This window comes from Eleutherodactylus coqui, chromosome 5 (genome assembly GCF_035609145.1).
Source record: "Eleutherodactylus coqui strain aEleCoq1 chromosome 5, aEleCoq1.hap1, whole genome shotgun sequence".
Taxonomy (NCBI): domain Eukaryota; kingdom Metazoa; phylum Chordata; class Amphibia; order Anura; family Eleutherodactylidae; genus Eleutherodactylus; species Eleutherodactylus coqui.
Window position 1 is genome coordinate 8,291,227 of NC_089841.1, and position 27,440 is coordinate 8,318,666.

The 27,440-nt window shown below is 43.9% G+C and overlaps 1 long non-coding RNA gene across 1 annotated transcript in view; it reads left to right on the plus strand.

Moving 5' to 3' along the window:
• LOC136627304 (uncharacterized) overlaps nt 1-25,141 on the plus strand; it is a 49,274-nt gene extending 24,133 nt beyond the window's left edge. The window contains exons 2-5 of the long non-coding RNA XR_010792770.1: nt 5,566-5,748; nt 23,923-23,978; nt 24,049-24,147; nt 25,033-25,141. This is a non-coding gene — a long non-coding RNA (uncharacterized lncRNA). The remainder of the gene's footprint in view (nt 1-5,565; nt 5,749-23,922; nt 23,979-24,048; nt 24,148-25,032) is intronic.
• The last annotated feature ends 2,299 nt before the right edge of the window (nt 25,142-27,440 follow it).

The window sequence follows — 27,440 nt, forward strand, 5'->3', positions numbered from 1 at the left end:
GCAGAGAAGAAGGCAATAGCTCTCCTGAAGTTTCTCCATGAGCAGGGTCACATGGGGAACAGGAAAAAACTCCAGTATAGTCAAACCAATATTTGGGCTACAATGTTTCACATGAAGGTCGGCATTTGCATAAAACCAGGAAACAAGCGATCCTGGAAGCTCCACAGACAAACACAACTGATGTCTTTTTTGGGAATGACAAACTTCTGCAGAGCCTGGATCCCAAATTCTGCATCCTTGACAGCTCCCCTCAGACTCATTTATGATGAGGCCCTGGCTGCTGCTGGCGGGATCCAGTGGGACATCCTCTGAGGAAGCTTTTGTTACCTTGACACAAACTCTGGTGGGCACATCAGTCCTGGGACGGCCAAATTACAACAAACCCTACGTACAGACTTGATTCAAGGGAAGGATTTATAAGTTATGTTAATTCAAGAACATGGTGGGAAACCGAGACCACTGGCATACTACTCTTCCAGACTACATGCAGTGGCCCGAGCGCTCCCACCGTGTGTGCAGGCAGTCATAGCAGCAGCTGAGGAAATCAAATCATCTGCGGCTATAGTCTTATTCCACGAACTTACATTGGAAGTACCTCATGCGGTGGCAGTCATACTACGACAGAACAAAATCTCATATCTCAGTCCTTCCAGACATCTTTCATGCATGACACCACTGCTCTCACAGCCATACCTGACAATTGAGATGTACTACACTCCATCCATCTACCTTATTGCCCATTTCTTTAGACGGAACACATCGCAACTGTCTAGGAGAAATAGCACAAAAGGTTCTACCTAGGCCAGACCTACAAGACACCTCCTGCAGACTCTGAATACACTCTGTAGATGGGTCATCCAGAAAGAACCCCGATAGGACTAATGCCACCAAAAATGCTGTGGTTACACTAGAAAAGACTATAATAGCAGAGTCTTTGCCAAAGCACTACTCTGCGCAGGCAGCAGAATTGGTAGCTCTAACTAAGGCCTGTCAGTGGGCACGGTGTAAGAAGGTCACCGTTAGCATGCGGCGGCTGCGGGTCCTCCCGGGCCCCGCGGTCAGGGCGCATCCCCCCGGCTTGTCGTCCGGCTGCCAAGGGCGCAGGCCAGTGGTCTGCGCGGTACGTGCGCTCGTGGGTCCGGGCGGCGCTGTGCGCACGTCTGATTGCGGATCCATGCACAAGCTCCTGTATATTAGATCCTGCTGGGAGGTAGTCGCCTCCCTCTCTCCACCCCTGGGCGGAGGCTTCTGTTTATAAGGCTTGCAGTGAGGTCCATTCACTGCCAGTTTCTGTCAGCGTGCTTGCATCCTGCCTGTGTCAGTCTCCAGTTTGTCAGCTTGTTTGCTATATATCTGTCAGGTCATCCCATCTGCCTCGGTCATTTTCTGTTGGGTTAGTTAATCTGCCCGTCCTGTCGGTATTCTACCCCGTTCCATCCAGGTACGCCAGCGTCCCTCTTGGTCCCTAGTGAGTGTAGGGATCGCTGCCCAGTTGCCCACCTGGGGTTAGCCAGGAGTGGAGGCAAGTAGGCAGGGACAGGGGTTGCGGGTAAGTTCTAGGACAACCCGGGCCGGCGTATCATCGGGTAGGATACCGTAACACGCACTATAACCCGCATCATCCGGTGTGTTCCTGAGAGCATGCAAATATCCACTCAGACATATGATGTGTGCTGGAGGCCTCAGTACTGCCATCCACAACACGATTTCCATGTCCTTATTGATCAGTGGCCATGTTTTCATCACCAGCAAGCAGAACCCCAACCCCCACCACCACACCCCAAAGCACCACTATGGTCAGACCCATGTGTATATATGACGATCACTGATTTAGACACATGACAAGCCTGATCCCAGGAGCCTTATTGCAGATTCTAAATTTAAAAGCAGAGGAGTATCCAACACTAAAGAGGAGGAGATCTTTAAGACATCTGGGTTATAAAACTGCCTATAAATGAAAAAGCAGATTCTGAACCAAGCGGCTGGTTTTACAGAATCACTCTTTGGGTGACTACCCACTAGCGTTTTTTTTCACTGCGAAATTCGCAGCTTTTTTTTTTTGCAGGGGTCTATGGGACTTATGTTAAAATCGCGATTTACCGCGATTTTGCGCGATCGCGATTTTAGCTTTGCAAGTCCCATAGCCCAAAGAACCCTGCAGGAAAAAAAAAAACGCTAGTGGGTAGTCACCCTTAGGCGGGTTTCACGCGGCCGAGAAACTCACCCAAGATGCACAAACAATCCTCATTCTTTTCAAGGGAGTCACAGAAATGAGTGGTGCAGGGTGGGGAAAAAAGAAAAAAACAAGCAAAAATCCCTTTTAGTAAGTCTGACACTTTTAGGCTTGTCCTATGGCCTTAACTGATGCTCCAGAGGGAAGATTGTGCGGTGTAATGCTATCACAAATCAGCCATCCCGGCCGGTAATGAGCGCCATAGAGTAGGGCAGGGGAACTAACAGAAAGTTGTAATACTACCTTTAATGTGTGGCGTTAGGCGATGATTGGCATTGGATAAGCTACAATTGGTGGTCACTGATATTATTGAATAGGGAGTAGCAATGATTTGTGCGTTTGTACTATTTAGCTCGAGCTTTAATGAATGGGGTTTGTGTAGCTTTTAATTTTTAGATTTTTAGGTCATTTTAGATCATATGCTTGGGATTAAGTGTTATCATTAAAACAATAAGAGTAATACCAACAATATAATGGGCACAATCTATGGTAGGGTTGTGCTTTGTTACAGTTTTTTTTGCGAGTATAATTGCCAGATCATAATATAAGGGATTAAAAAGGGTTGTACACAAGGTTTTGTTACTACTTCGTGTAGGTACCATATGGAAGACTGCTTGCCAGTGAGATATACCAACCACATCAGTTTTTTGAGGCTTGAGTCACTAGGTGAAGGTTTTCTAAAAGGTATTTTCTACAGGTCCTTGGATCACCCCCACCAACCCCCCAAAACAAAATATTTTCCCTGTATAATCTTCTCTCTAAACGTATGTTCAGTAGTGAGACGTATTGATGCAACTAGCTTTCTGAAAATTTCACTTCCTTTTCATAACACCTGCTCTGTTGGGTCTGTAGTACACTTACATTACTTGTGACCAGGACTAACTGTTCAAAACCACTTACCAGGCCCTGTCCTCAATTTCAATAGCTTCTGTTACAGTAAAGTAATGGCTATATGTCTACATTCCATTCAGAATGGCCACTAACATCAATGAAGTGAAGAAGAACTTGGCAAAAAACCTTCTGCATCTGATCTGAGACCTCTGAGAGCCTGAGGATGATGGAAGTGACCGACTATTTTGAACTTTTGCAAGAACTTGGAAAAGGATGCTATGGAAAGGTCTTCATGGGCAAACACAAACATTCAGATAAGAGGATGATTACTAAGATGGTGAATGTACCATCAAGCCATTTTAGGCCCTTCCTGTCCATATAGATAGGTTGTCTACAGAATGTCGTGTTGGATCTTCAGGTTTTTCTTCTAGGGTCAATTGTATTTCCTAATGAGATGGATCAAAATATCCAAGATAAGATGAAGCTTCAATGTGCTTATTTTGCGTTTTCAAGTAGAAAGTCTGTCCTGATTTATTCAATGATCGGCTCTTGTTTAGATCATTTCCTTGAATATGACAAAGTCTTCATTATGAAATTGTGGGCCTGCAAAGATATCTATTGGATGTCAGAAATCCCAAGTGATCATTTATATATTACTTCTATCTGACTCTTGGCCAAAGCAATCAAAGTTTCACCATTTATGGCCAATGTTTAATGTATAAAAGGTATTTAGATTGTAAAGCCATAGGGGGTTTACCCACAACCACAACTAGGCTCCCTCACTTGGGGGAAAAAAGGTTTAGTTAGCTGTAGTTGTAGTAAAAAGAGATGAATAAAGTGTCCCCCCCCAGCTGTCCAATATCAATCAGCTCACACTCGGGACACTAGGAAAGCTGAGTTGACATCTTTTCCCTTACTAGATAGATATTAGAAGGGTAGAAAGATACCAGAGTGATAAAGATATGTGATTCATAGATATGTATTGTGATGTGGAGGTTATAGTCAGTCATTTTGTCTAGTTTGTAGAACGAAGGGTTAGATGCCTTTCCGCATAAAGGAAAGCTGAGTGCTATAGAAAGCTTTGAGCAGCAGGCGTCAAAGAGCCTGTCACAGGGGGTCTCTGATGTCCTATAGCCTCTCTGAAGCCAGAGCCAGCAAATGTTTATATTAGGAGATGAGAGGAAACAGGCTTCACACCTCAGCAGCTCTTTCCCTCCCTTACTGGTCCAAATGGTCCTAACTGACCAGATAACTGTTGGAGGCAAAGTTAACAAAAGAACGTGCCCTTCGGGCAAAAAAAATGTACTTTAGGAATTATGAAAGATCTGTACATCGCAGCCCACTGACGGGGATATTCTGTGGAATATGGCATCACTGCAGAAAACTTGCAGGGACTTCCATATTGGCACGACTCTCAGGAACTGAGAATTGCGTATCTCGGACCAGATGCGTCCAAAACTACTCGTGTGGGCTCAAAACACACGTGAAATCACAACAGGAAACACCATTGCCATATTTTCATGGTGGGTCACACCACACGGAGTTATGAAGGAAATATGTATTTCAGGGATTATGTGTTCCAAGGTAAGCCATCCCCCACGGGGGCTGGAAGGCACTAAATGGGAGTTACCCCAGTGAGAGTAAAAATCGCACACAATGTGTGCTCAGGGTCAGCCCCTTGGAGGTCACTATATGTGAGGTCTGGTCCGCAGTTCTGACGCGACTCCATGCCAAAGAATGGTAACACTCTTCTTTTAATCTTTGCTATTTTACTGTTTGTGATATCATATGTAAGTCTCTTGCCATTTATCTTATAACATCATTTTCGTATTTTTTCTGTAAATAAGCGCTGCTCTTTTCTTTGAGAATTAAACGTTAAATTAATTAGTGAGCCCCGTCCGTGTTACACAAAACCGTATTCTCCAAAGATTGTATTTATAAGTCATAGATCGGGTTCCAATTTACCGTAACAAAATTGGTGGTGGCAGCTATATGCATATTGTAGAGCTCTGGAGTGCGTTAGAATGGATCAGGTGGTGATTTGAGCTTCCGCTTTGCATGCAGGCCGGAGTCAGGGAAGGCTAGATAGAAATCAGTCTGTATTCTAACGACTGCCAGCTTGCAATATTGCAGAGTGTTGGAGGACCAAAGGCGGGATCGATAGTAAGTGCAGGGCCAGGTGGGTTGCTGTAGAGTTGTGGCTCATGGTTGCTTTTCAGGAGTCTAGAAAGTTGGATACCAGTCGCTCCACAATCTAAGAGCCTTTCCTTTCTTGCCCTGCTACGTGACAGTACTCACCCTACATCTGATTACATGGTGAAGTGGTAGGTCTCCCTCTTTAGCTATGCTCCCAGCTTTACCTGACATGTGACTTCCATTCATAACTTACATCTACCTTTGCTATCTAAATCTTCCACCAGTGTAAAGTTATTAATCTGTTTTCTGGATGGTTTGGAAAGTCATGGAATGTGATGGTTATGATAATCATTTCATATTCACAGATGAGATGGTGGCTGTAAAAATGTTGGCGAAGGATAAAACCCCATCTGATAACTTCCTCCTGGAATACGGCATCTCTCTCACCCTCAGCTGTCACCCGCACATCATCCGGACTCATGACATTGTATTCCACACTAGTAAGGATTTCATCAGCAGGAAATCTTCTGTCTATTGTTAGAGCTAAGGTGAGATCATATCCTCCATATTTTCCACATTTATGAAGCTGTAAATGTTTTTGGGAAGGTTGGTGGCCACCGTTACCATTCTGATAGATCATGCAGTAGAGTTCAAATATATGTCCATGATGAAACCATATGTGACCTCCATACCTAGGCAGTTTCACCAGACAGGAAGTGGGGTGAGCTGGGTGTCATCTCCAATGTAAGTTATGGCTTATTGCCTGACAACCCCTTTCACTGTAACAGATGAATGGAATATTCAAAAATTTACGTGAGGTACTTTATATAATTATGTAAAATACTGGAGTCATAAGCCCTTTTGTTAATAAGAGTGTCCTAACCGTAGTTCACCTATATGATCTCGTGTTGTCTTCTGCTCAGGTCAGGATGCAGAAGGACAGGTGTAAGTGATGTGTTCCTCAGATAGCCAGTGCTCTAGGCTTCATGCACAGTAAAGACTTGGTCCATCGGGATATCAAGCTAGATAACATGCTACTGAAGGATGCAGAGTGTCACAGCATAAACCTGGCAGACTTTGGACTCACCTGTCTTCAGGGCACCAGTGTCCCTTCTATGTCCTGGTATATTCCTTACATGGCTCCTGAACTCTGTGCTCTAAAAAAAAAAAAAAAAAAGGTTACTAGCCGAGAATACAGTAACTGACCAAAGAATGATGCAGCCTTCCAGAAGCTGATAGAAATTTTCAAAAAATATTTTCCAGGACAGCTGATTGACCAGAAAATGGTCAAAGCCTAAATTCAGAAATTGCGTACCACATTTAAGAAAGCATATAACAAGGTGGAGCCAGATGAAGTATACCAGCCAAAGTTGTGGTACTATGACCTACTTGCTGTGTCACGGGCCTCACAAAGTTTGATGAACATTGTGGGATTAGTTGCGGCCAAGAAAAAGTTCCATGGCATCACCAGCGGATACCCTAGCTGAATTGAGCAGTGCAAGAAGGTTCCCACAAAATCTCACGTATAAAAGATAAAATTACCCTGAAAACATTATAATTAAACCCTCCGATAAAGGTGGGAACATCGTTGCGATGGACAGGACTCAGTATATTACAATGTGTAATCATATTCTAGATGATCATGATACATATAGAAAATTAACATCTGATCCAACTGACGTATTACTTAATGACCTCAAAAAAATCTTACAGCAAGCAAAATCCTGGGGCTGTATTGACTCCGCTGAATTTGATCTCCTCCTACCACCTCACCCCAAGATATCTACCTTCTATGGCCTGCCTAAAGTCCATAAAGGCCTGGACCCTTTGAAAGGCAGGCCTATAGTATCTGGGGTGGATAATATGACGAAAAATGCGGGGATATACATCGACCGTATTCTACGTCCATTTGTCTCGGCACTTCCATCATATGTCCAGGACACAACCGATGTTCTTAGGCTGATCGATGGTATACACGCAGAACCAGGACACCCTTTTGGCAAGTCTAGACGTGGAAGGACACTATAGTTCTATTCCCCATGAATCTGGACTAGAGACGGTTGGATATTTTCTGAAACAAAGGGGTAATGCCTTTGGACATCATAACCAATTTGTCCTAGATGTCTTGACCTTTGTCCTGATGAAAAATTATTTTCTATTTGATGGCCATCTCTTCCACCAGCTCAGGGGCACCACGATGGGGAGCCCTTGCGCCCCATCTTACGCAAAATTTGTTCCTGGGCTGGTGGGAGACACGGATGGTCTTTATGGACAATCATACCAAATGGACGGATAACATCCCGTTATGGCTTAGGTATATTGATGATATACTAATATTGTATACAGGGACAAAGGAATCCTTTATGGAGTTTGTTGATATTCCAAACATCAACTCCATTAACCTGAAACTTCCAATGGAAAGCCAAAAGGATTATCTCCTTTCTAGATGTCCGTATCATCAAAACACCAGGACGACATTTATAATCCACCCTTTTCAGAAAACCTACCGCTTCCAACAGCCTTTTGGCATGGGATAGTGCCCACCCTTACTCCTTAAGAAACGGCATCCCGAAAGGCCAGTTTTTGCGCCTGAGACGATATTGTTCAGACATTAAAGATTTTGAACACAGTAGCATTGATCTAAGGAACAGATTTGCGAGTAGAGGCTATCTAAACAACTCTATAAAGAAGGCGTATCAATTCTCAGAAAAACAAAAACAGATCGGCATTATTGGTCCCCAGAAAGAAAGATTTGGATAATCAATTATGCATCATCTCCACATATGATAATGGAGTTCCATACATGTATAATATACTTTTGAAATACTGGGGGATCCTCCAGGAGGACCCTGATCTAAAGGCCATGCTACCACCTAATCCACTTATTTTTAGAAGGGACAGAAGTATTAAGGATGGTGGTCAAGAGCCATCTAAAGATACAGCAACCTGACACCTGGCTCAATAGATCTAGACCTTAAAGGGACCTTCCTGTGTTCTGACTGCTTGGCATGCCAGAATATCCTGAAAGGCGATATGATTACAAGCGTCGCGACGGGCAAGTCCTACGCCATGGGAGAAGTTTTCAACTGCCGCTCCTCGCACTTATTGTACATGGCGACTTGTCCATGTAGGAAAAATTATATAGGAAAAACCAGGCAAGAATTCAGACACCGGATTCTTGCACACCTTGGAAATATTAGACGAGGGGATAAAACACCTGTTGCCAATCATATGAGAGAGTTCCATGAGAGAAATCCGGACCTACTAAGATTCCAAGGAGTGGAATCTATTAGGAGTTACGGACGAAGAGGAGATCTCGACAAACAGCTCCTACAAAAGGAGACACAATGGACATACCGTATTGATTGTGTGCAACCAAGAGATCTAAATGAGATCATATCCTTTTCAAGTTTCCTGTAGATCCATTTTGCCGACATCTGTTCCTATACGTCTCCAATTGTTCCATCTTACCACCCACAAGTTTCCGTCTCTAATCACCATGGAGTTCAGACTGCCTAACTTTGCTAGAGTAGCACATCAACTTTTCCAACAATCACTAGCCCTATATATATCTCCATTTTGTAGCTCTGTCGCTATTCTGGATCTGAGGCTTCCTTAGCCCTTTCTCCTTCGTCCATAGTTAATTCCGATACTATGTATCGTATATTACTAGGAGTTACAGTAATACCACACATGCCAATCCGATTTATGGGGATTCTACATATATTATATACCTGTTATCCCTGTTAGACCTTTGATAATCCTATCTGCAATATGAATCTACACTTCCTACTTATTCATAGGATCGGTTTTTGGACACTATCTTCATTATTACATAAGGTCATTTTAGCCCTGTGGATACTAATCCTTACTATAGGTCCATAAAATAACACATTTGGGCTCAAAAAATGTATATTTTTCCAATATGCCAATGACTTCACACTTCAGTTTTTTCTAAATTGGTATATACACAAATATAGTAGTTCTTTTAAGAGTTCTTCATTCTTGACTAATCTAAATATATAGTCCCTTACAATATTGGCGATTCACTTTACCCCTGGATTTAATAGTACCCACTGGATCTGCATAACTGCTGCAGCACCTAGGACAGCGTCTACTAAGACGTCATCACTGACGTGCACAATCCTTTCTCTTGTAAGGGTGTATCCCGAACTTCCTCTATGACCACGCCCACCTAGGACACATCATTGCGCCGGTCACGTGCTTCCAAGCTCCTTGCGACGGCGCGATGACGCTAGACATCCCTTCCTCGGCCTACCCTCTATGAAGTTTGTATTACACACACCTGGTGAGCGTCATCATGCCAGGTCATGTGATTAAATGTACCCACGTGACCGCGGAATGACGGACGCTCCGCCGAGCCTCCTTGAAACGGCGGTAATATGATAATGTTTCAAATCGGGTAAAGTGTCTCCAAACTGTTTAAATCGTCATTTTTGAGCTGGTATGGTTACCTCCTGCAATATGAAACGGGAATCCTAGTTCTAAACTGGTCCCGATCGGCGGCCTGTATCCATAACAACATAAGGCCCATACCAATATACTGCCCTGAGAGGCGGAGCCACTGCACTTTTGAGTACTATTGGCTGAAGGACAACATACCCCCTCTTTGAGGGAGGATCCAGACCACTATTTTAACCCGAGCGAGACACATAGCCGGTCATTAGCCGCCAGCCTACCACAAGGGCTGGTGCTGCTACCCTTTTTTGTTTTCGTTCTTGCTACCAAGAGGGTGGGAATCTCTGGGGTACTTTAGTTCAACCTAGAGTGATAGTATCGTCTATCTTTCATCCTGAGTCCTGTTTGAGTATATCTCTAGTAGTCTAGGACCTTTTGAGTCTGTTTAGAACTATGGTTTACTACTGAGTGTAGGTTCCTGATGATGCTACATTATCAGTAGCGGAAACGCGTCGAACCGCCTATCTTCTAAGAATTCCTTTTGGTTGGTTTTGTGCCTAAACTACTGGCATTTGTACATGGATTTATGATCCCACGAATGTCTTGATATCTATTTTTACCTTTGTGGGTCATCTTTCCTATTTATGGCCCCTCAGTCCTTTCGTGCTGTGCACGACTAAGCCATTTATATATTGATATTTACCAGTGGCACAGATTCATCTGAGGACTGTTTGGCTTCTAGCTAGATACATGAATTTGGTCAAATCATCCTGTGAACGATTCATTACAATTCCTAGTTGACCCTACTGATTTATCCAGCTACCTTGAATTAGGTTTCTCAGCTGGCAGTCACAAAGAACCGTGCTTGAAGCTTTTTTAGAGACCCTCGCCAATAGAGGTCTCGCCTTTTCTCCTAAACGCAGTCTTGTTCCCCCCCTAACATTAGTGGGGTTCCTGCTATAGGAGTGATTTGCATCTGTTCTTTTTGTGATTGTCTCTTAAGACTTGTGTACCAAGCCTTTTTTAGCAAGTGATTTATTAAGTTATATTTTAGAGTCTTATCGAACCCTTACAGTGATTACCCTGAAAACATTAAGTGCTAATGAGAACATTGTAATAAAACGTGCAGATAAAGGAAGGTGGAGGGGGGGGGGGGGGGATAGTGATAATGGATAAATTGCAATATCAAAAAATTTATGGATATGTTAAATGATATAGTTCAATATAATAAAATGATTATATTACCCTACTAGAGAGATAGCTAGTAGTTTAAAAACTCTGATCACAGAAGGAGTACAACATAACGGGCTCACGAAAAAAGAAGGTAATTACATCAGTTCCATTGAACCAGAAACACCCTTCATATATCACTTACCGAAAATCGATAAAAACATAAATGACCCTCCAGGTAGACCCATTATTGCAGGGGTTCATTCTATAACTAGTCGACTATCAGAACAGACATCCTGTTACAAATATATGTTATATCATTACCCACTTATTTGAGAGATACAGGTCACTTATTAGATCCATTAAAACAATAGATTGGAGAGATCATTTGGTGCACACTGGATGCAGAATCATTATATTCTAATATACCCCACAATCTAGGCATTTTAGAGGTTAAGAAATATTTAGATGAAGATCTACTCATGCCAGGCAATCAAAAACATTTATTCTTCAGGTTATAGAATTTATTCTCAAAAACAATTTTCTCATATAAACATTTTATTTACAGGTAGCGCGATGAGCAGTAGGATCGCCCCGTCCTTCACCAATCTTTACATGGGTTATTATGAAAGTTATGCGTTTAATAGTCCTAATATCATATTTCATCGTAGATTTATAGATATTATAATCATATGGGAGGGTACAGGACAGCCTCAGTTTGTTCAGAACCTCAATAACATGATGACTCTTAAATTCACCGACATAAGACAAATAATTTTCCTGGATCTGTTCCTCTTTAATGACAAGAGTACAATTCTAACAAAGACCCACTTAAAAAATGGACAAAAACAGTTACCTTGACTTCAAGAGCTGCCATGCACCTTACGGTCAGTTGAAACGCATCAGGAGGAATTGTACCCTTGACGAAGATTCTGAAGAACACGCACAATTGATCAAAGCCAATTCAAAGAAAAGAACTATCCTTCCAAAATTATAGGAAAGGCCTATGAAGATCTCCAAAGAAACCCATGAGGCAAAAATGAAAAGCAGAGAAGACAAGGTACAAATAAAGACGTTTCAAGAAAAAGATGCAGGAAAATTATCTTGTTACTTAATCTAGTAATAACAATACACATTAAAAACATTCTGAAAAAGCATCGCCCCTTTACTGACAAATGACCCTTATTTGATTACACTCTGCAGAAATCACGTGTCATCCCTAAAAGGAAAAACACAATTCAAAATATGATAGCCCCATCAAACCCTGAGAAAAGGAGAGGAAATCTTATGTTTTTGACACACTGCAAACCCGGCGTCTATAAATAAGAAGAATTGTATTTGTTGCCAACATATAATGCATCTACGAACCTCAATAGCCCCCGGGAAGGAGCTCATTAGAACATAACTTGCGGAACTGAGCGCGGGATTTATGTATTTGAGTGCCCTTGCCGCAAAAAATGTGGGAAGAACGAAGAACAAATTGAAGACTCGTATAATCAGATTAAATATCATGAAAAATTTCCGTTTACATGATGTATCCAGACATTTCAATGATGTACATAATGCTAATTATCAAGACTAGAGATGAGCGAGCACACTCGTCCGAGCTTGATGCTCATTGGAGTATTAGGGTGTTTGAGATGCTCGTTACTCGTGACGAGCACCACGCGGTACTCGAGTCAATTCCATTTCCTTCCCTGCATGTTTTGCGCCATTTTATGGCCAATAGACATGCAGGGAAGGCATTACAACTTCCTCCTGTGACTTTCCAGCCCTATCCCACCCCCCTGCAGTGAGTGGCTGGCGAGATCAAGTGACCGCCGAGTATTTAAAGCGGTCCCACCCGTGGCTCGCCTCAGACACACTGCCAGAGGTTAAGGAAAGTGCTGCTGCTGATATAGGGAAAGTGTTAGTGTAGGTCCTGTCTACAAGAACCCCAACAGTCGTCCTTAGGGCCACATCTGACTGTGTGCATTACTGTTGTGGCTGGCTGGGAGCAGTTTTGCACAATTTTTTTTTTTTCATCTCCGGCTCTACAGAGCATTACAGCTGTAGCGTTCTCTGTCTGCAGTCTGTAATACAGAGTATAGGGAAAGTGCTGCTGAGATAGGGAAAGTGGTAGTGTAGGATTCTGTCTACAAGAACCCCAACGGTCCTTCTTAGGGCTACCTCTGACAGTGTGCATTTTACTGCCTGGCTGCTGGGAGTTGTAGTGCTTCAGTATTACGCAGCTAGGCCTGTTTGCAGCCTTCCGTATAATTTTTTTCTGGCTGGAGTTTGTGTTACAATACCGCTCTCAGCGTGAAAGTGTTTGCAAATAATTCATTATTTATACAGTTCTCTGACTGCAGTGAATTAGATTGCGGTCTCACCGCTTAACAGTACTATAATATTACCGGGGTCACTGCAAAGTATTTCAGCTCTGCCGCTGTGCAGAGCGTCTCACAATACCCTTTCCTTGGTGGGGTTGAGATAGCTGCAGTTACCAGCACTATCCACTGGCTTTAGAGTCTTCTCCCACTCCACACAGCCTCTATTATCTACAAGTCTCTGCGAGCCGTAAATTACCCCTAGGTATCAGCGCAAGACAGCGGGTTACTTTTTTCTAGTCACAGCATAGAGCCTCCGCTATCTACAAGTCTCTGTGTGCGGTGAATTAAGACACAGTTGTCAGTGCTGTTCAGTGGGGTAATTTATTTGGCCCTGGCTCTATTCGTAATCCGCCATGATGAGGGGTAGGGGTCGAGGACGTGGACACGGAGGTCCAAGTGATGGTGTGGGCACAGGCCGAGTTCCTGGTCCAGGTGAATCACAGCCGGCTGCTGCGGGATTAGGAGAGAGGCAAGCTTCCGGGGTCCCCAGCTTCATATCAATTTATGGGTCCGCGTGGTAGACCTTTATTACAAACAGAGCAGTGTGAGCAGGTCCTGTCATGGATGGCAGAAAATGCATCCAGCAATGTATCGACCACCCAGTCTTCTACGCAGCCCACTGCTGCAACTCTGAATCCTCTCGCTGCTGCTCCTTCTTCCTCCCAGCCTCCTCACTCCATGAAAATGACACATTCTGATGAGCAGGCAGACTCCCAGAATCTGTTCTCGGGCCCCTGCCTTGAGTGGGAAAAAATGGTTCCTCTCCCACCTGAGGAGTTTGTCGTGACCGTTGTCCAACCTTTGGAAAGTTCCCGGGGGCCGGGTGATGAGGCTGGGGACTTCCGGCAACTGTCTCAAGAGCTTTCAGTGGGTGAGGAGGATGATGAGACACAGTTGTCTATCAGTGAGGTAGTCGTAAGGGCAGTAAGTCCGAGGGAAGAGCGCACAGAGGATTCGGAAAAAGCCGCTGGACGATGAGGTGACTGACCTCACCTGGTTTGTTAAGCCTACTGAGGACAGGTCTTCAGAGGGGGAGGCAAGTGCAGCAGCAGGACAGGTTGGAAGAGGTAGTGGGGTGGCCAGGGCCAGAGCCAAGAATCCACCAACTGTTTCCCAAAGCACCCCCTCGTGCCAAGCCTCCGTGCAGAGTGCTAGGTGTTCAAAGGTGTGGATATTTTTGAGTGAGCGCGTGGATGACCAACAAACAGTGGTGCACCAAGATCAGCCGGGGAGCCCCCACTACCAGCCTCACCACCACCAGCATGCGCAGGCATATGATGGCCAAGCACCCCACAAGCTGGGACGAAGGCAGTTCACCGCCTCCGGTTTGCACCACTGCCTCTCCCCCTGTGCCCCAACCTGCCACTCACATCCAACCCCCCTCTCAGGACACAGGCACGAGCACCTCCCAGCCTGCACCCACACCCTCACCTCCGCTGTCCTCGACCCCATACAGCAATGTCTCAGCGCAGCGTTCAGCTGTCGCTAGCGCAAGTGCTAGAGTGAAAGCGCAAATATGCCGCCACGCACCCGCACGCTCAAGCTTTAAACGTGCACATTGCCAAATTAATCAGCCTGGAGATGCTGCTGTACAGGCTTGTGGAAATGGAGGGATTCAAAAACATGATGGTGTCCTGTCCCGTGCTATTGTCCCCAGTCGCCACTATTTTACCGTGTGCCGTCCCAGCCCTACACCAGCACGTCTCCCGCAACATCAATCGTGCCCTCACCAACGCGGTTACTGGGAAGGTCCACTTAACCATGGACACGTGGACAAGTACTGGCGGGCAGGGCCACTATATCTCCCTGACTGCACATTGGGTGAATTTGGTGGAGGCTGGGACACTCACGTCCTACCCACACCCAGAATAGTGGGTCCTACCTCGGTGCTGGTATCTGCGGCGGTCTATGCTACCTCTTCTAAACCCTCTCCCTCCTCCTCCTCCTATGCAACCTCTACCTCTCAATTAAGTGTGAGCAGCACGTCACCAGCAGTCGGTGTGGCACGGCAGCACAGCTGTGGGCAAGCGTCAGCAGGCCATGCTGAAACTACTCAGCTTAGGTGACAAGAGGCACATGGCCTCTGAACTGTTGCAGGGTCTGACAGAGCAGACCGACCTCTAGCTTTCGCCGCTGAGCCTCCAACCGGGCATGGTCGTGTGTGACAACGGCCGTAACCTGGTGGCGGCTCTGCAGCGCGGCAGCCTCACACACATGCCATGCCTGTCCCACGTCTTCAATCTGGTGGTTCAGCGGTTTCTGAAAAACTACCCGCACTTGTCTGACCGTGCTCGGCAAGGTGCGCCGCATCTGCGCACATTTCCGCTAGTTCACCACGGATGCTGCCACCCTGAGGACCCTGCAACATCGGTTTAATCTGCCAGAGCACCGACTGCTGTACGACGTGCCCACAAGGTGGAATTCTACGCACATGTTGGCCAGGCTCTATGAGCAGCATAGAGCAATAGTGGAATACTAACTCCAACATGGCCGGCATAGGGGTAGTCAGCCTCCCCAATTCTTTACCGAGGAGTGGGCCTGGATGGCAGATATCTGCCAAGTCCTCCGAAACTTTGAGGAGTCTACCCAGATGGTGAGCGGCGATGCTGCAATTAGCGTTACCATCCCGCTGCTATGCCTGCTGAGAAGTTCGCTGAAGGTATAAAGGCCGACGCTTTGCGGTTGGAACAGGAGACAGGGATGACAGTATGTCGCTTGATAGCCAGACCACCCTCATGTCTATATCTCAGCGTGAAGAGGAAGAGGAAGAAGAGGAAGAGGATCCTGAAAGTCATCTTCCTAGCAAGGACCGCCATGTCTTGCGTACTGGCACCCTGGCACACATGGCTAACTTCATGTTAGGCTGCCTTTCTCATGACCCTTGTGTTAGACGCATTCTGGCCAACACGGATTACTGGGTGTACACTCTTCTCAACCCACGGTACAAGGAGAACCTTTCCACTCATTCCCGAATAGGAAAGGGGTACGAGAGTGATGCAATACCACAGGGCCCTGGTGGACAAAGTGATGCTAAATTTTCCATCTGACAGCACTAGCGGCAGAAGGCGCAGTTCCGAGGGCCAAGTAGCAAGGGAGGTGCGGAGATCAGGCAGCATGTTCAGCGCAGGCAGGGGAACACTCTCCAAGGCCTTTACCAGCTTTATGGCTCCCCAGCAAGACTGTGTCACCACTCCCCAGTCAAGGCTGAGTCGGAGGGAGCACTGTAAAAAGATGGTGAGGGAGTACGCAGCCGATCGTACCACCGTCCTCCGTGATGCCTCTGCTCCATACAACTATTAGGTGTCAAAAGCTGGACACGTGGCATGAACTTGCCCTGTATGCCCTGGTGGTGCTTGCTTGCCCTGCCGCAAGAGTCTTGTCAGAGAGGGTGTTTAGTGCAGCTGGGGGAATTATCACGGATAAGCGTACCCACCTGTCAACTGCCAGTGCCGACATGCTTACACTCATAAAGATGAACAAAGCCTGGATTTCCCTAGACTTCTCTTCTCCACCGGCGGAGAGCTGTGGAACCTAAAGATTCTTTTCTGTGCAACCGCAGATAAAAGCATTCTTTATCACCGGAAAAATGGGGCATTTAGCTTTGTCAATCTGTCTCTGATATTAGTCCTACTCCTCCTCCTGAAACATCATGTCATCACGCTGAACTGCCAATTTTTCTGCGGCCCAAAAGGCTCATCTAACAATTTTTTTACAATTTTTCAAAGTTTCAAAAGTATTGATACTGTAACATGAACCAATTTTTTTTTTTAACAGGGCTGCCTCCAGGCAGAGCTATATCTTTCAAAAAATAGTCATGGGTTTCACCTGCCCTATCCGCATGTTTTGAGGTAGCCGGACCATCATCTTTTGTTGGATTACTGCGACCAAGGTATGAACTTATTAATCAAAGAATGGGAGTCCCTCCCCATACGCCTGAAAGGCTCCTTACAAAGGGGCTTTAGGGACCATTCTCCCATAAAGACTGACTATTCCAGTGACCCTCCCTGAGGAATTAGTCTGGGGTTCGGGGAAAATGGAAAACCCACCAGAAAAAGAATGTCGACGATTTAAATTGAAGTCATGCATAGAGACTCTTTGGCGACATATGTTCGATTGGTTGTTTTTATGCTTATATAAATAAAACAAAAACAGCCCCTAGAGGTTTAGGGGTCTCCATCCCACCAGCCTTTATGAATGATGCAACATTTAGAGGGGAGTGGAAATTAATGTTACTGACATTTTCAGACCTGTTGATTGATAAAATCATCAGTAAATGTAAAACTAAGTATTAGTAGTCTAGCGACACATTGTAATGAAGAGGATTTCTTATTTGCCTTAAACTACACTAATGACATGGAGTTTAAGATATCACGTAAAATGAATAAACTAAAAAGAGATCTATCTGATGTTTCTTCCAAAAAGATGTTCCCGTGGGAAAAAGAAGAAACGAAACCTGGGGGAGAGGAAAAACCCAATACAACAACACAGAATAGTGAACAAAATATAGAAGAAACTACAAAAAATACGAGTAGATCTAAGAACCCAGAATTCCAACAAGGGCATAGCAATGAAATATATAATACAAAATGGGGGTCTTGGAATAACAGGAGACCATGGTCGAAACAAACCTTTTAAAAACCAAGAACATAATAGTAGGGATAATTACAATAGAAACAGAACTTATGTAAATTTTAGAGGGGAACAATTTTCCCACAGACCTTGGAGAGAATCTCTGACTAACCCTAAAACATTCCAGAAAGACAAATATGTCCCCCCTTTTAGACATTTATCATACTCTAATTATAGAAAGGACTACAGAACAACCTTTGTAGCCAATAGAGGGGGTAATCCTGAAGTCAGAAACAAACACAATGTACATTGTCACCACACCAGTAAATTCACAAACTGCAATACATATCCCTTCTCAAATCTCCAATTCTCAAACTAATAACAGTACACATAATATACACTTTATACCACAAAATCCAGTCCGTATTTACCCCCGTACCCTCGAAAAAACATTAGGAGAACCAGGTGCGTCTCCACCATCTTTTTTAGAGCAAGGTCTGGCATCCCCATTGAACCCAACATTACAATCCTTACAAATAAGGAAATCACTACAGGACCATACCCAACAAAAAAGTCCTCGAAATATCAGGAGATGTGCAGACCCACAGAGGAAAGAGAACGAAGACCAACAAAACCAACACAAATCGGACAAAGTAGATGGGATGACAGAACAATCGTTAGCTTTATCAATGAAAAAAATCCCACAAGGGGAAACACAGAAAGAAACCCCAACAAAACAGATGAACCCCTCAATACAACTGCATCTGGAAGCATACCATCGATTGAGCCCTAGGACAACCAGGAGTACGGTATCCAAGAACCTAAAAACATCACAAGGTCGCAAGACGACAATCACACAGTTTTACAACTCAGCAAAGATAACAATCAGAGAAGATTATCAAGAGGAGAAGGGGGAGAAGAGGCGGGAAGAACATACGGAAAAAACACGAAAGGAGTTCTCTCAGCAAGTAAGTGAACACGGAAGAACGTAAAAGGTATATTTAACATCTCAGACTACCCACTAAAAAGAAAGGAACTTTATGCATTAGCAGAGGGCCTCTCCTTCAGTCCGCTAACTGGCGTCAACTTATTTAATTTATTTGTTGACTTAAACACCTACATTAGAAAGATTACAATACTCAGAAACTTTGAAGTAAAAAAACATTCAGAAAATAACCCCTCACATAACGAAATTCTTTCACAAGACATAGGAGTAGAACCAATTAAAACAGGTTTAAAACCAAATAGCAAATTTTATCCATTAGAAAGCAAAAGTGGCTTCATTAAAAAACTTTCTACCAAAAAGTACTGAATGATATGACAAAGATAAACAAGTGTAACCAAACAAGTAAAGATAGACTAAAGAATGCCCTTCAAAGCCTGGCCTCTAATGAACGAATCATCATCAAAAAAGCTGATAAAGGCGGAGCAACTGTCATAATGAATATAGAGCAATATGAAACTGAGGTGAACAAAATTCTTGAAAATAAAAAAATACTATAAAAAAACTAAAAAAATCCCCTAAAAAGAATGGTTAGAACTAGGCACATTACTAAAAGGCGGCATTGAAAAAAACTGCTTAACAAAAGAAGAAATGCAATACATCCACTTTAGACAACCAGACATTCCATATTTTTATATTCTACCTAAAGTACACAAGAACAAAAAGGAACCCACCAGGTCGTCCAATAAAGCGGGTATCAATTCCATCACCTCAGCACTATCGGAATATAGAGACCTTCAACTTCAGAGAATAGTCACTTCCCTCCCAGCTTACATAAAGGACACAGGAGACTTTCTAGAATCCATAAGAAAAATAAAATGGCAAAAAGAGTATATATTTTGCACGCTAGATGTTACAGCTTTATACAGAAACATACCACATGATAAAGGAATCAAGGCAGTAGACCGATTTTTATCAATAGATAAACTAATGCCAAAAAAATCTGAAGGATTTTTTCTTGAGAGCAAGAGAGTTTATATTAAATAATTATTTCACCTACAAGGATCAGTTTTTTCTACAGCAAAAAGGGACCGCTATGGGCACAAAATTTGCGCCGATCTATGGAAATTTATACATGGGCGTGTTTGAAGGGATCAAAGAAAAGGTTATATTCTAGCGTCGATTTATTGACGACATCTTTCTGACTTGGGAAGGGAGGGAAGACGACCTCCTGTTTTTTATTGAGGACTTGAACATGAACAACTGGGGTCTGAAATTCACGAAAGACCGTAGTAATTCAAAAGCAACTTTTTTGAATATTGAAGTACACCTAGAGGAAAACAGAATCACCAAAACTTTTTAAAAAAAACCAGATCCCAACAGCTATCTGAAGTATACAAGCTGCCATGCAAAAATGTGGAAGAATAATATTCCGTATGGTCAGTTTACCCGCTTAAGTAGAAACTGTACTCGAACAGAAGATTATATCATTCAATCAGATATCCTGAAAAAACGATTCAAGGAAAAGAAATATCCAGACCGACTAGTGGAACAAGCCTACGAAAGATCATCAAGACAGAAGGAGGAAGGAAATAGAACGACAATAAAAAGAAAAAAGAAATCCAGGACTACAAAATCATGGATAATCAACCAAGATTCATAACAAAATATAATACCCAACATGCAAAAATCAGGAATACTTTAAAGTCACTGGAACATCTTAAAAGGAGGACCCCTTCCTGCAAAACCCATTAGCTGAAAACCCCACTCTTACATTCCGTAAAAACAAAACCATAAAAGAATTGGTAGCACCATCATGTCCCCATAAACGCATCCAGAAAAACAAAAAGAAAAAGCAGAAAAAGATTGGGGATAATACCATCCTAAATGCAATAGAAGGGACTTACAAATGCGGAAAACCTGGATGTAAAGGTTGGGCATTGATAACACATGGTAGAAAAGACATCAAAGTCAGCCTGGATAACACAACACATCATATAAACACATTACTAAATTGTGACAATATGTAATCTATTATCTAGAATGCCCCTGTGGATTAGGGTAAGTGGGCCGCACAATGAACGCCCTAAGAATACGCATTGGGAAGCACCGAAATAACATAAAAGGCTTCTTGAATTGATCTGGATTATGGTTTTCTCCAGCAGGTTTCGGGGTATTTTGTAGCTTCCAAATTGTATAGTGTGCACACATCATTGACCAGATCAGACACAAATGCTGGTCTAAAACCGGGAGAGTCTCTACCATGTGTAGAGGCTCAGGCTTTTTTATTATACCACATGACACCTGCCCTTTAATGGGAGTGCAACAAATTACATCAGTAACATATAAGATTCTCATTTGTCGGATCATATAGAATCTCCCGCCTCTCTGCCCACCCTTCCTCAAGTCTTGATGTAGCGTGGACTTTGTGTTCTTTAGCATGCAGGTAACCTTAAGGAATTCTGTGTAGTTGACAAATCATTGTTTAAATAGATGTGTGGGGGGTGGAAAGGGCTAGGAAAACACTCAGTGTTGAACACAGATATACATATAACACTATGACCCTTAACTCTTAGAGGCTTCTTGTGCAATTTTATGTACTCAGCTAACATTACACCACACATCTTTCACCATCCCATTGTCTAGCAAATACCATGATTAGATTGTGTGGCCATTAAACTCCACAGAGCTAAAAGTCATTACAATAGCATAATACATTTGGTTTATACAAATCAATAGACATTTTATACTAACTAATCATCATGTCTATCACAGAATCACAGCGTCTCGACATTTTTTTCAACACCACAACAATGACTACGCGGATTTAAAGGTCACGCCAATAGAGAAAATCTCCCCACAACAATTCTCTCTTCTCAGGAGAAGAGATGTTCTGGATCTATAAAATGAAGACATTAACCCCTCTAGGGTTAAATGAAGTTTTAGAGAAAAACCTTTGAGTATTTCGTCTAGCATAAAAAAACTTTTATATACATTATTTTATTCACATCAATGAATCCCCTATATCCTGATTAAATATAAACAAGAATATATCATAAACCAAGATTAGAATGTACATCTGCTTCATTTTATACGGATAAAATGGATATATTTCCAATTTTTAATTATTGTATTCTATATGTCATTATGTATATGCATATATTTATATATTTGTCTACCTTTCCAGACTTTATGGGTGACTCAAAAAATAGGTAATTAAATAATAAGGCTATATGATCCATCCAATTCAGAAGATTTACCATTCATTAACCAATTAATCATTATTTTCTAATAGAGTATAAGTTTTATTTCCAATTGAAATGGACAAAGCATGCGGAATAAATGACAGGACACACTTGAGCCATGTGTTCATGTCTTCAGCCACACCCCCTATGGCATTACAATAAGGCTATAAGGAAGATCAGACGCAACACGCCAGAGTAATGTGCTTGCGTTATTAAGCTCCGCCCAGATGATGACATAGGATGCCGGGACGACGTAACTGGGTCATGACTATGTCTCGGAGGTTCTCGCCCACCAACGCTGTGAACCGCACTTCTGTAATGACGCGGCCCGCAAAGACTCGTGGCCACATCACAACAAACATCACATGACCTCCGCTGTGACGCAGGATGCCGTAATGGCCTGTCGATATCACAAACTCCGCCCACATGACGACGCGGCATGTAGGGACAATGTGACCGCGTCACAGGGACAAATAAAAGACAATTTAACGGTCTTTTCCAAATAACCTACAACAGCGCAATATAGTAAGGACACACTAAGTTGATAAGTCCATATTCTGAGATAATAATTTTAGAGGCACAATTAGTGGGTCCATAAGATCAACCCCACCCACACAGGTAATGTGACCTGATGAGGTCGCTACCCCCCCCCCCCCCCCCACAAGATGGCGTCACCCATGAACCGGAAGGTTTCACTTTCACTCCTCTATAAATGTGAGTATATGTTTCCTATATTTTTATGTTGGCTTGAGAAAGGTGTTTTGCAGACACCGAAACGCGTTGCCATTTGCTGTTCTGACCACTTACGGACCAGCTTATTAAAAAGAACCTTGGATTTCATCCCTGAGGACTGGTTTGTTGTTAATCTTATATTTGGTGTCAACACTTCAAGGAGGGGGCTTCTGAACACCCCCCCCCCTCCTGTCCATTAAGTGTTCTTCCTTTATTCTGGCATCCTTTGTTTTAAACTGCTTATTATTGACCGCATATCATCATGAAGCGCAGTGACGTTTTCTTCTAACAGACTTTATCTTCACTTTCTTGTGGGGATTCTCTCCTTGGAAGAGAAACCCTCTTTTGTCCTGCAGCTCTCCCGATACCCTTTGGGATAGGATATTTGTGGCTAAGACTTTTAGAAAACCTTGTGGCACATTCCTGTATTTGTATCCATTTTATTGAATTGATGGATTATAAAATGAATTTTTTACAACTTTTTAATATCATAATTTTTTTTGTATGATGGGATTGGAATTTAAATGGTTAACATCAGTGTTTAAAAGTGACCATTATCATCGCTCAGACCTCGTATACGTATAGGGACTGTAACTCATAGAAGGTAGAATAAAGTTATTGTGAATTTGGAACACAGCGCTCCAAGGTACGTGCGACTTGACTCAATGGGAAACGCCTCCCACCTTGACATCAGAGGACGGACGGCGTCCCCGTGTGAAGAGTGCAGGCTATGTAAATATTTATATGTTATCTGTATTGTACTGTGTAGATGTAATTCATGAGCTTGAGAAAGGCAATGTTTTTACCGAAACACTCAGTAATAAGTGTTTGATGTAAAAGTTACATCATTGGTTGTCGGTCAGACCCGCACAAGCGCAGGTTCCTTTTTTATCTCCCTGTGGACAATTACAAAAGCGGTGGAGCCACCTGAAGCTCAAAGACCCCCGTCGACTGCGTGCAATAAGACGTGCCATTAGGCGAAAAGACAGATTAGAATTATGTCAGAAGTGACAATAACGGCAGAACGTCGCACAAACACCCGCTGTAGCGCAATATTTTATCAATTTTAAAACTGAACTTTGAACACAATTACATGTGCTAAAGGTTTGTAACCGATCATGAATGACGGATTTCTGGAATGAAGGCTTTTATGTTTGCTTCCCCAACAAAACCACGGGCACACTATATTTCGTCCTCTAATGCCCGCTAGACAAACCCTGTGCCCTGTGTACCACCTCCTCCAACTACTGGGTATTTCATTTATTTTTGCAGGGCTGAGGAGCACATGCTCAGGCCGGAGAACATTCAGCCAGAGGAGCAACCAATCGGTAAGTGTAAAGATATTTTGCTGCCACGCTAAGCGTTACTTGGTGTTAACCAAATACTTTAACCATGCAGCTCCTGCTGAGGACCTGGTTCTAGAACCTCTAGCACCGCCAGTTCCTCCTATTTCATGGAGCCCACCTCTGGCACCATCTCGGTCTCCATCTGTGCGTGGTAAGGGTCATTTTTTGGACCATATTCACCATACATGAACATAGCAGAAAGGCCTAGTTAGAGGGCAACAACCAGGCAAATGATTCCCGAGACTCGTCTCCGCACTAACTTGCACCTGTGCTGTTGGTCGTGAAATAGTTTCGCTGGCTTGTTCCCACATTAGATGGGCCTGCAGTGGAAAGGCCTCATCGCCAATAAAGACAAAATTCAAATGTGCATTGCTGTCAGAATTGTTTGGTAGTTGCAGCCTGGTCTAATACACCACCATCCGATGCTCACCCGTTCTTGCCAACATCGACCATCAGGAATTGATAGTTCGCATTAACAAGAGCCATCAAAATTATGCTGAAGTAGCCCTCGTAGCTGTAGTAGTAGGAGCCGTAGTGTGCAGGCCGTGCGATCCTCACATGTTTTCCATCGAGGGCCCCTCCACAGTTGGGGAATCGTCATCTCCTTTTAAATTCCTCAGCCACAGACTGCCATTCCTCAATGGCCTTTGGTAACCATACAAAGAAAAAAAAAAGAACCTGTAGGTCGAGCACAATACTGTTCGCAGCGCACGCGCCTTTCATTTTTGTCCTTCGCCTTGCTGCCCAGTGATGAGGGGTGACCGTTTCAGCTCATCCACCAAATGAGCAGCTGGACAAATTACGAAAACTAATGAGATAAACCATAGGCGGTGCACTCCACATTGCTCCACCACCGATAACATATCCAGAATATACATAGTCAGTGGAAGCATCGCACCCTGATGTACGCGGCATTGAGCGGCTCATGTTAATTACGGTAAAAAGCAACCTTGAATTACGTTGTGATTGCAGTATTTTCCACAGACAGGCCAAGACTAGCTGGGTGGTAAATTTAACAAAGTACTTTCACCAACAGACCTTGAAATGATCCATTTTCAGACCCCTTATTATTGCATCACGTCTCTGGGATAAAGGCACTCCGAGAAGGAGCAGAGATGGCCGCCGAATACTTCAGATCCTGCAGAGATCTGCCCGCAGCCAGGAACCGTAAGGTGACGACCAGGCGCCGCTCTGCAGATATAGCTTCATGCATTACAGTATATTTTTGTAATGGATGGCGAAACCAATGAGCAAAGTAGTAAAGAATTCCTCTGACCGGCGCAGAAAATGTCTGCAATCAGGGTTGATCTCACAAATCATTTAAAAGAGGCATGTGCGACAGATTGTCTCTGCTGTGGCCACCGTTTTGACCACATTCTACGCTGACGCCTACAGGGGCATTCCTCTTCGTCCTCTGCCGCCCTCCGTGCCACGACCGCCAAGATTTTACCAGCCAAAAACAGTTTGGCATTGTGCAGCATTTTTGGGTAAATGGCGGTCTGACACGTTAACAACTGGAAAACAAAAGCAGACAAGTTTAGCTCTAGAACTACAAATATCCAGTAAAATATGGCCCAACTATTACTGCCAACAACTGAGTTATAAGACCATCAATTCTTCATACAGTACAATGGGAAACCATCGCCCCGAACCGTGCATGGGGAATACAAATATATTCATCTGAGGGTCAAATAAGAATAAATGTCCCGATTAATAATCTATTTGTATAGCACCAACTTATTCTCCAGCGCTTAATTAGGTCGATATATATTGGCTGAAGGTACTATGTACTATTGCCAAAAGTGAGATTCGCAGGGGCAGCAGTACGTCTATATTAAATTTTATGTAAAAGCCCTTCACAGTTATAGACTAGAAATAAAATATAACTAGAGATGAGCGAGCACCAAAATGCTCGGGTGCTCGTTACTCGGGACGAAAATTTCGCGATGCTCGAGGGTTCGTTTCGAATAACGAACCCCATTGAAGTCAATGGGCGACCCGAGCATTTTTGTATATCGCCGATGCTCGCTAAGGTTTTCATTTGTGAAAATGCGGGCAATTCAAGAAAGTGATGGGAACGACAGCAACGGATAGAGCAGGCGAGGGGCTACATGTTGGGCTGCATCTCAAGTTCCCAGGTCCCACTATTAAGCCACAATACCGGCAAGAGTGGGGCCCCACCCCCTCCCAACAATTTTTACTTCTGAAAAGCCCTCATTAGCAATGCATACCTTAGCTAAGCACCACACTACCTCCAACAAAGCACAATCACTGCCTGCATGACACTCCGCTGCCACTTCTCCTGGGTTACATGCTGCCCAACCCCCCCCCCCCTCCGCACGACCCAGTGTCCACAGCGCACACCAAAGTGTCCCTGCGCAGCCTTCAGCTGCCCTCATGCCACACGCTGGCCTCACAGCCACACCACCCTCATGCCTATTTATAAGTGCGTCTGCCAGAGGAACCGCAGGCACAGACTGCAGAGGGTTGGCACGGCTAGGCAGCGACCCTCTTTAAAAGGGGCGGGGCGATAGCCCACAATGCTGTACAGAAGCAATGAGAAAAAGAATCCTGTGCCACCGCCATCAGGAGCTGCACACGTGGGCATAGCAATGGGGAATCTATGTGCCACACACTATTCATTCTGTCAAGGTGTCTGCATGCCCCAGTCAGACCGCGGTTTTTTATAAATAGTCACAGGCAGGTACAACTCCGCAATGGGAATTCCGTGTGCACCCACAGCATGGGTGGCTCCCTGGAACCCACCGGCTGTACATAAATGTATCCCATTGCAGTGCCCTGGACAGCAGAGCTAACGTCAGATGAAATGCAGGTGGGCTTCGGCCCACACTGCATGCCCCAACCTGACCGGGCTTTTTAATTCATAGACACAGGCAGGTACAACTCCCTATTGTGAAGTCCCTGTGGACCGACAGCATGGGTGGGTGCCAGGAAGCCACCGGCGGTACATAAATATATCCCATTGCAGTGCCCAGCACAGCTGAGGTAACGTCAGCTGTAATGCAGATGGGCAAAAAATTAATTTGATTACACTGTAGGCGAGGGCCCCAAAAAATTGGTGTACCAACAGTACTAATGTACCTCAGAAAAATTGCCCATGCCCAACCAAGAGGGCAGGTGAAACCCATTAATCGCTTTGGTTAATGTGGCTTAATTTGTACCTTGGCCTGGAGGCAGCCCAGTTACAATAAAAATTGGTTGAGGTGAAAGTTTCAACACTTTAATGAGCATTGAAACGTATAAAAATTGTTTAGAAAAATTATATGACTGAGCCTTGTGGGCCTAAGAAAAATTGCCCGTTCGGCGTGATTACGTGAGGTTTCAGGAGGAGGAGGAGGAGGAGCAGGAGGAGCAGGAGGAATATTATACACAGATTGATGAAGCAAAAATGTCCCCGTTTTGGATGGTGATAGAGAACGATGC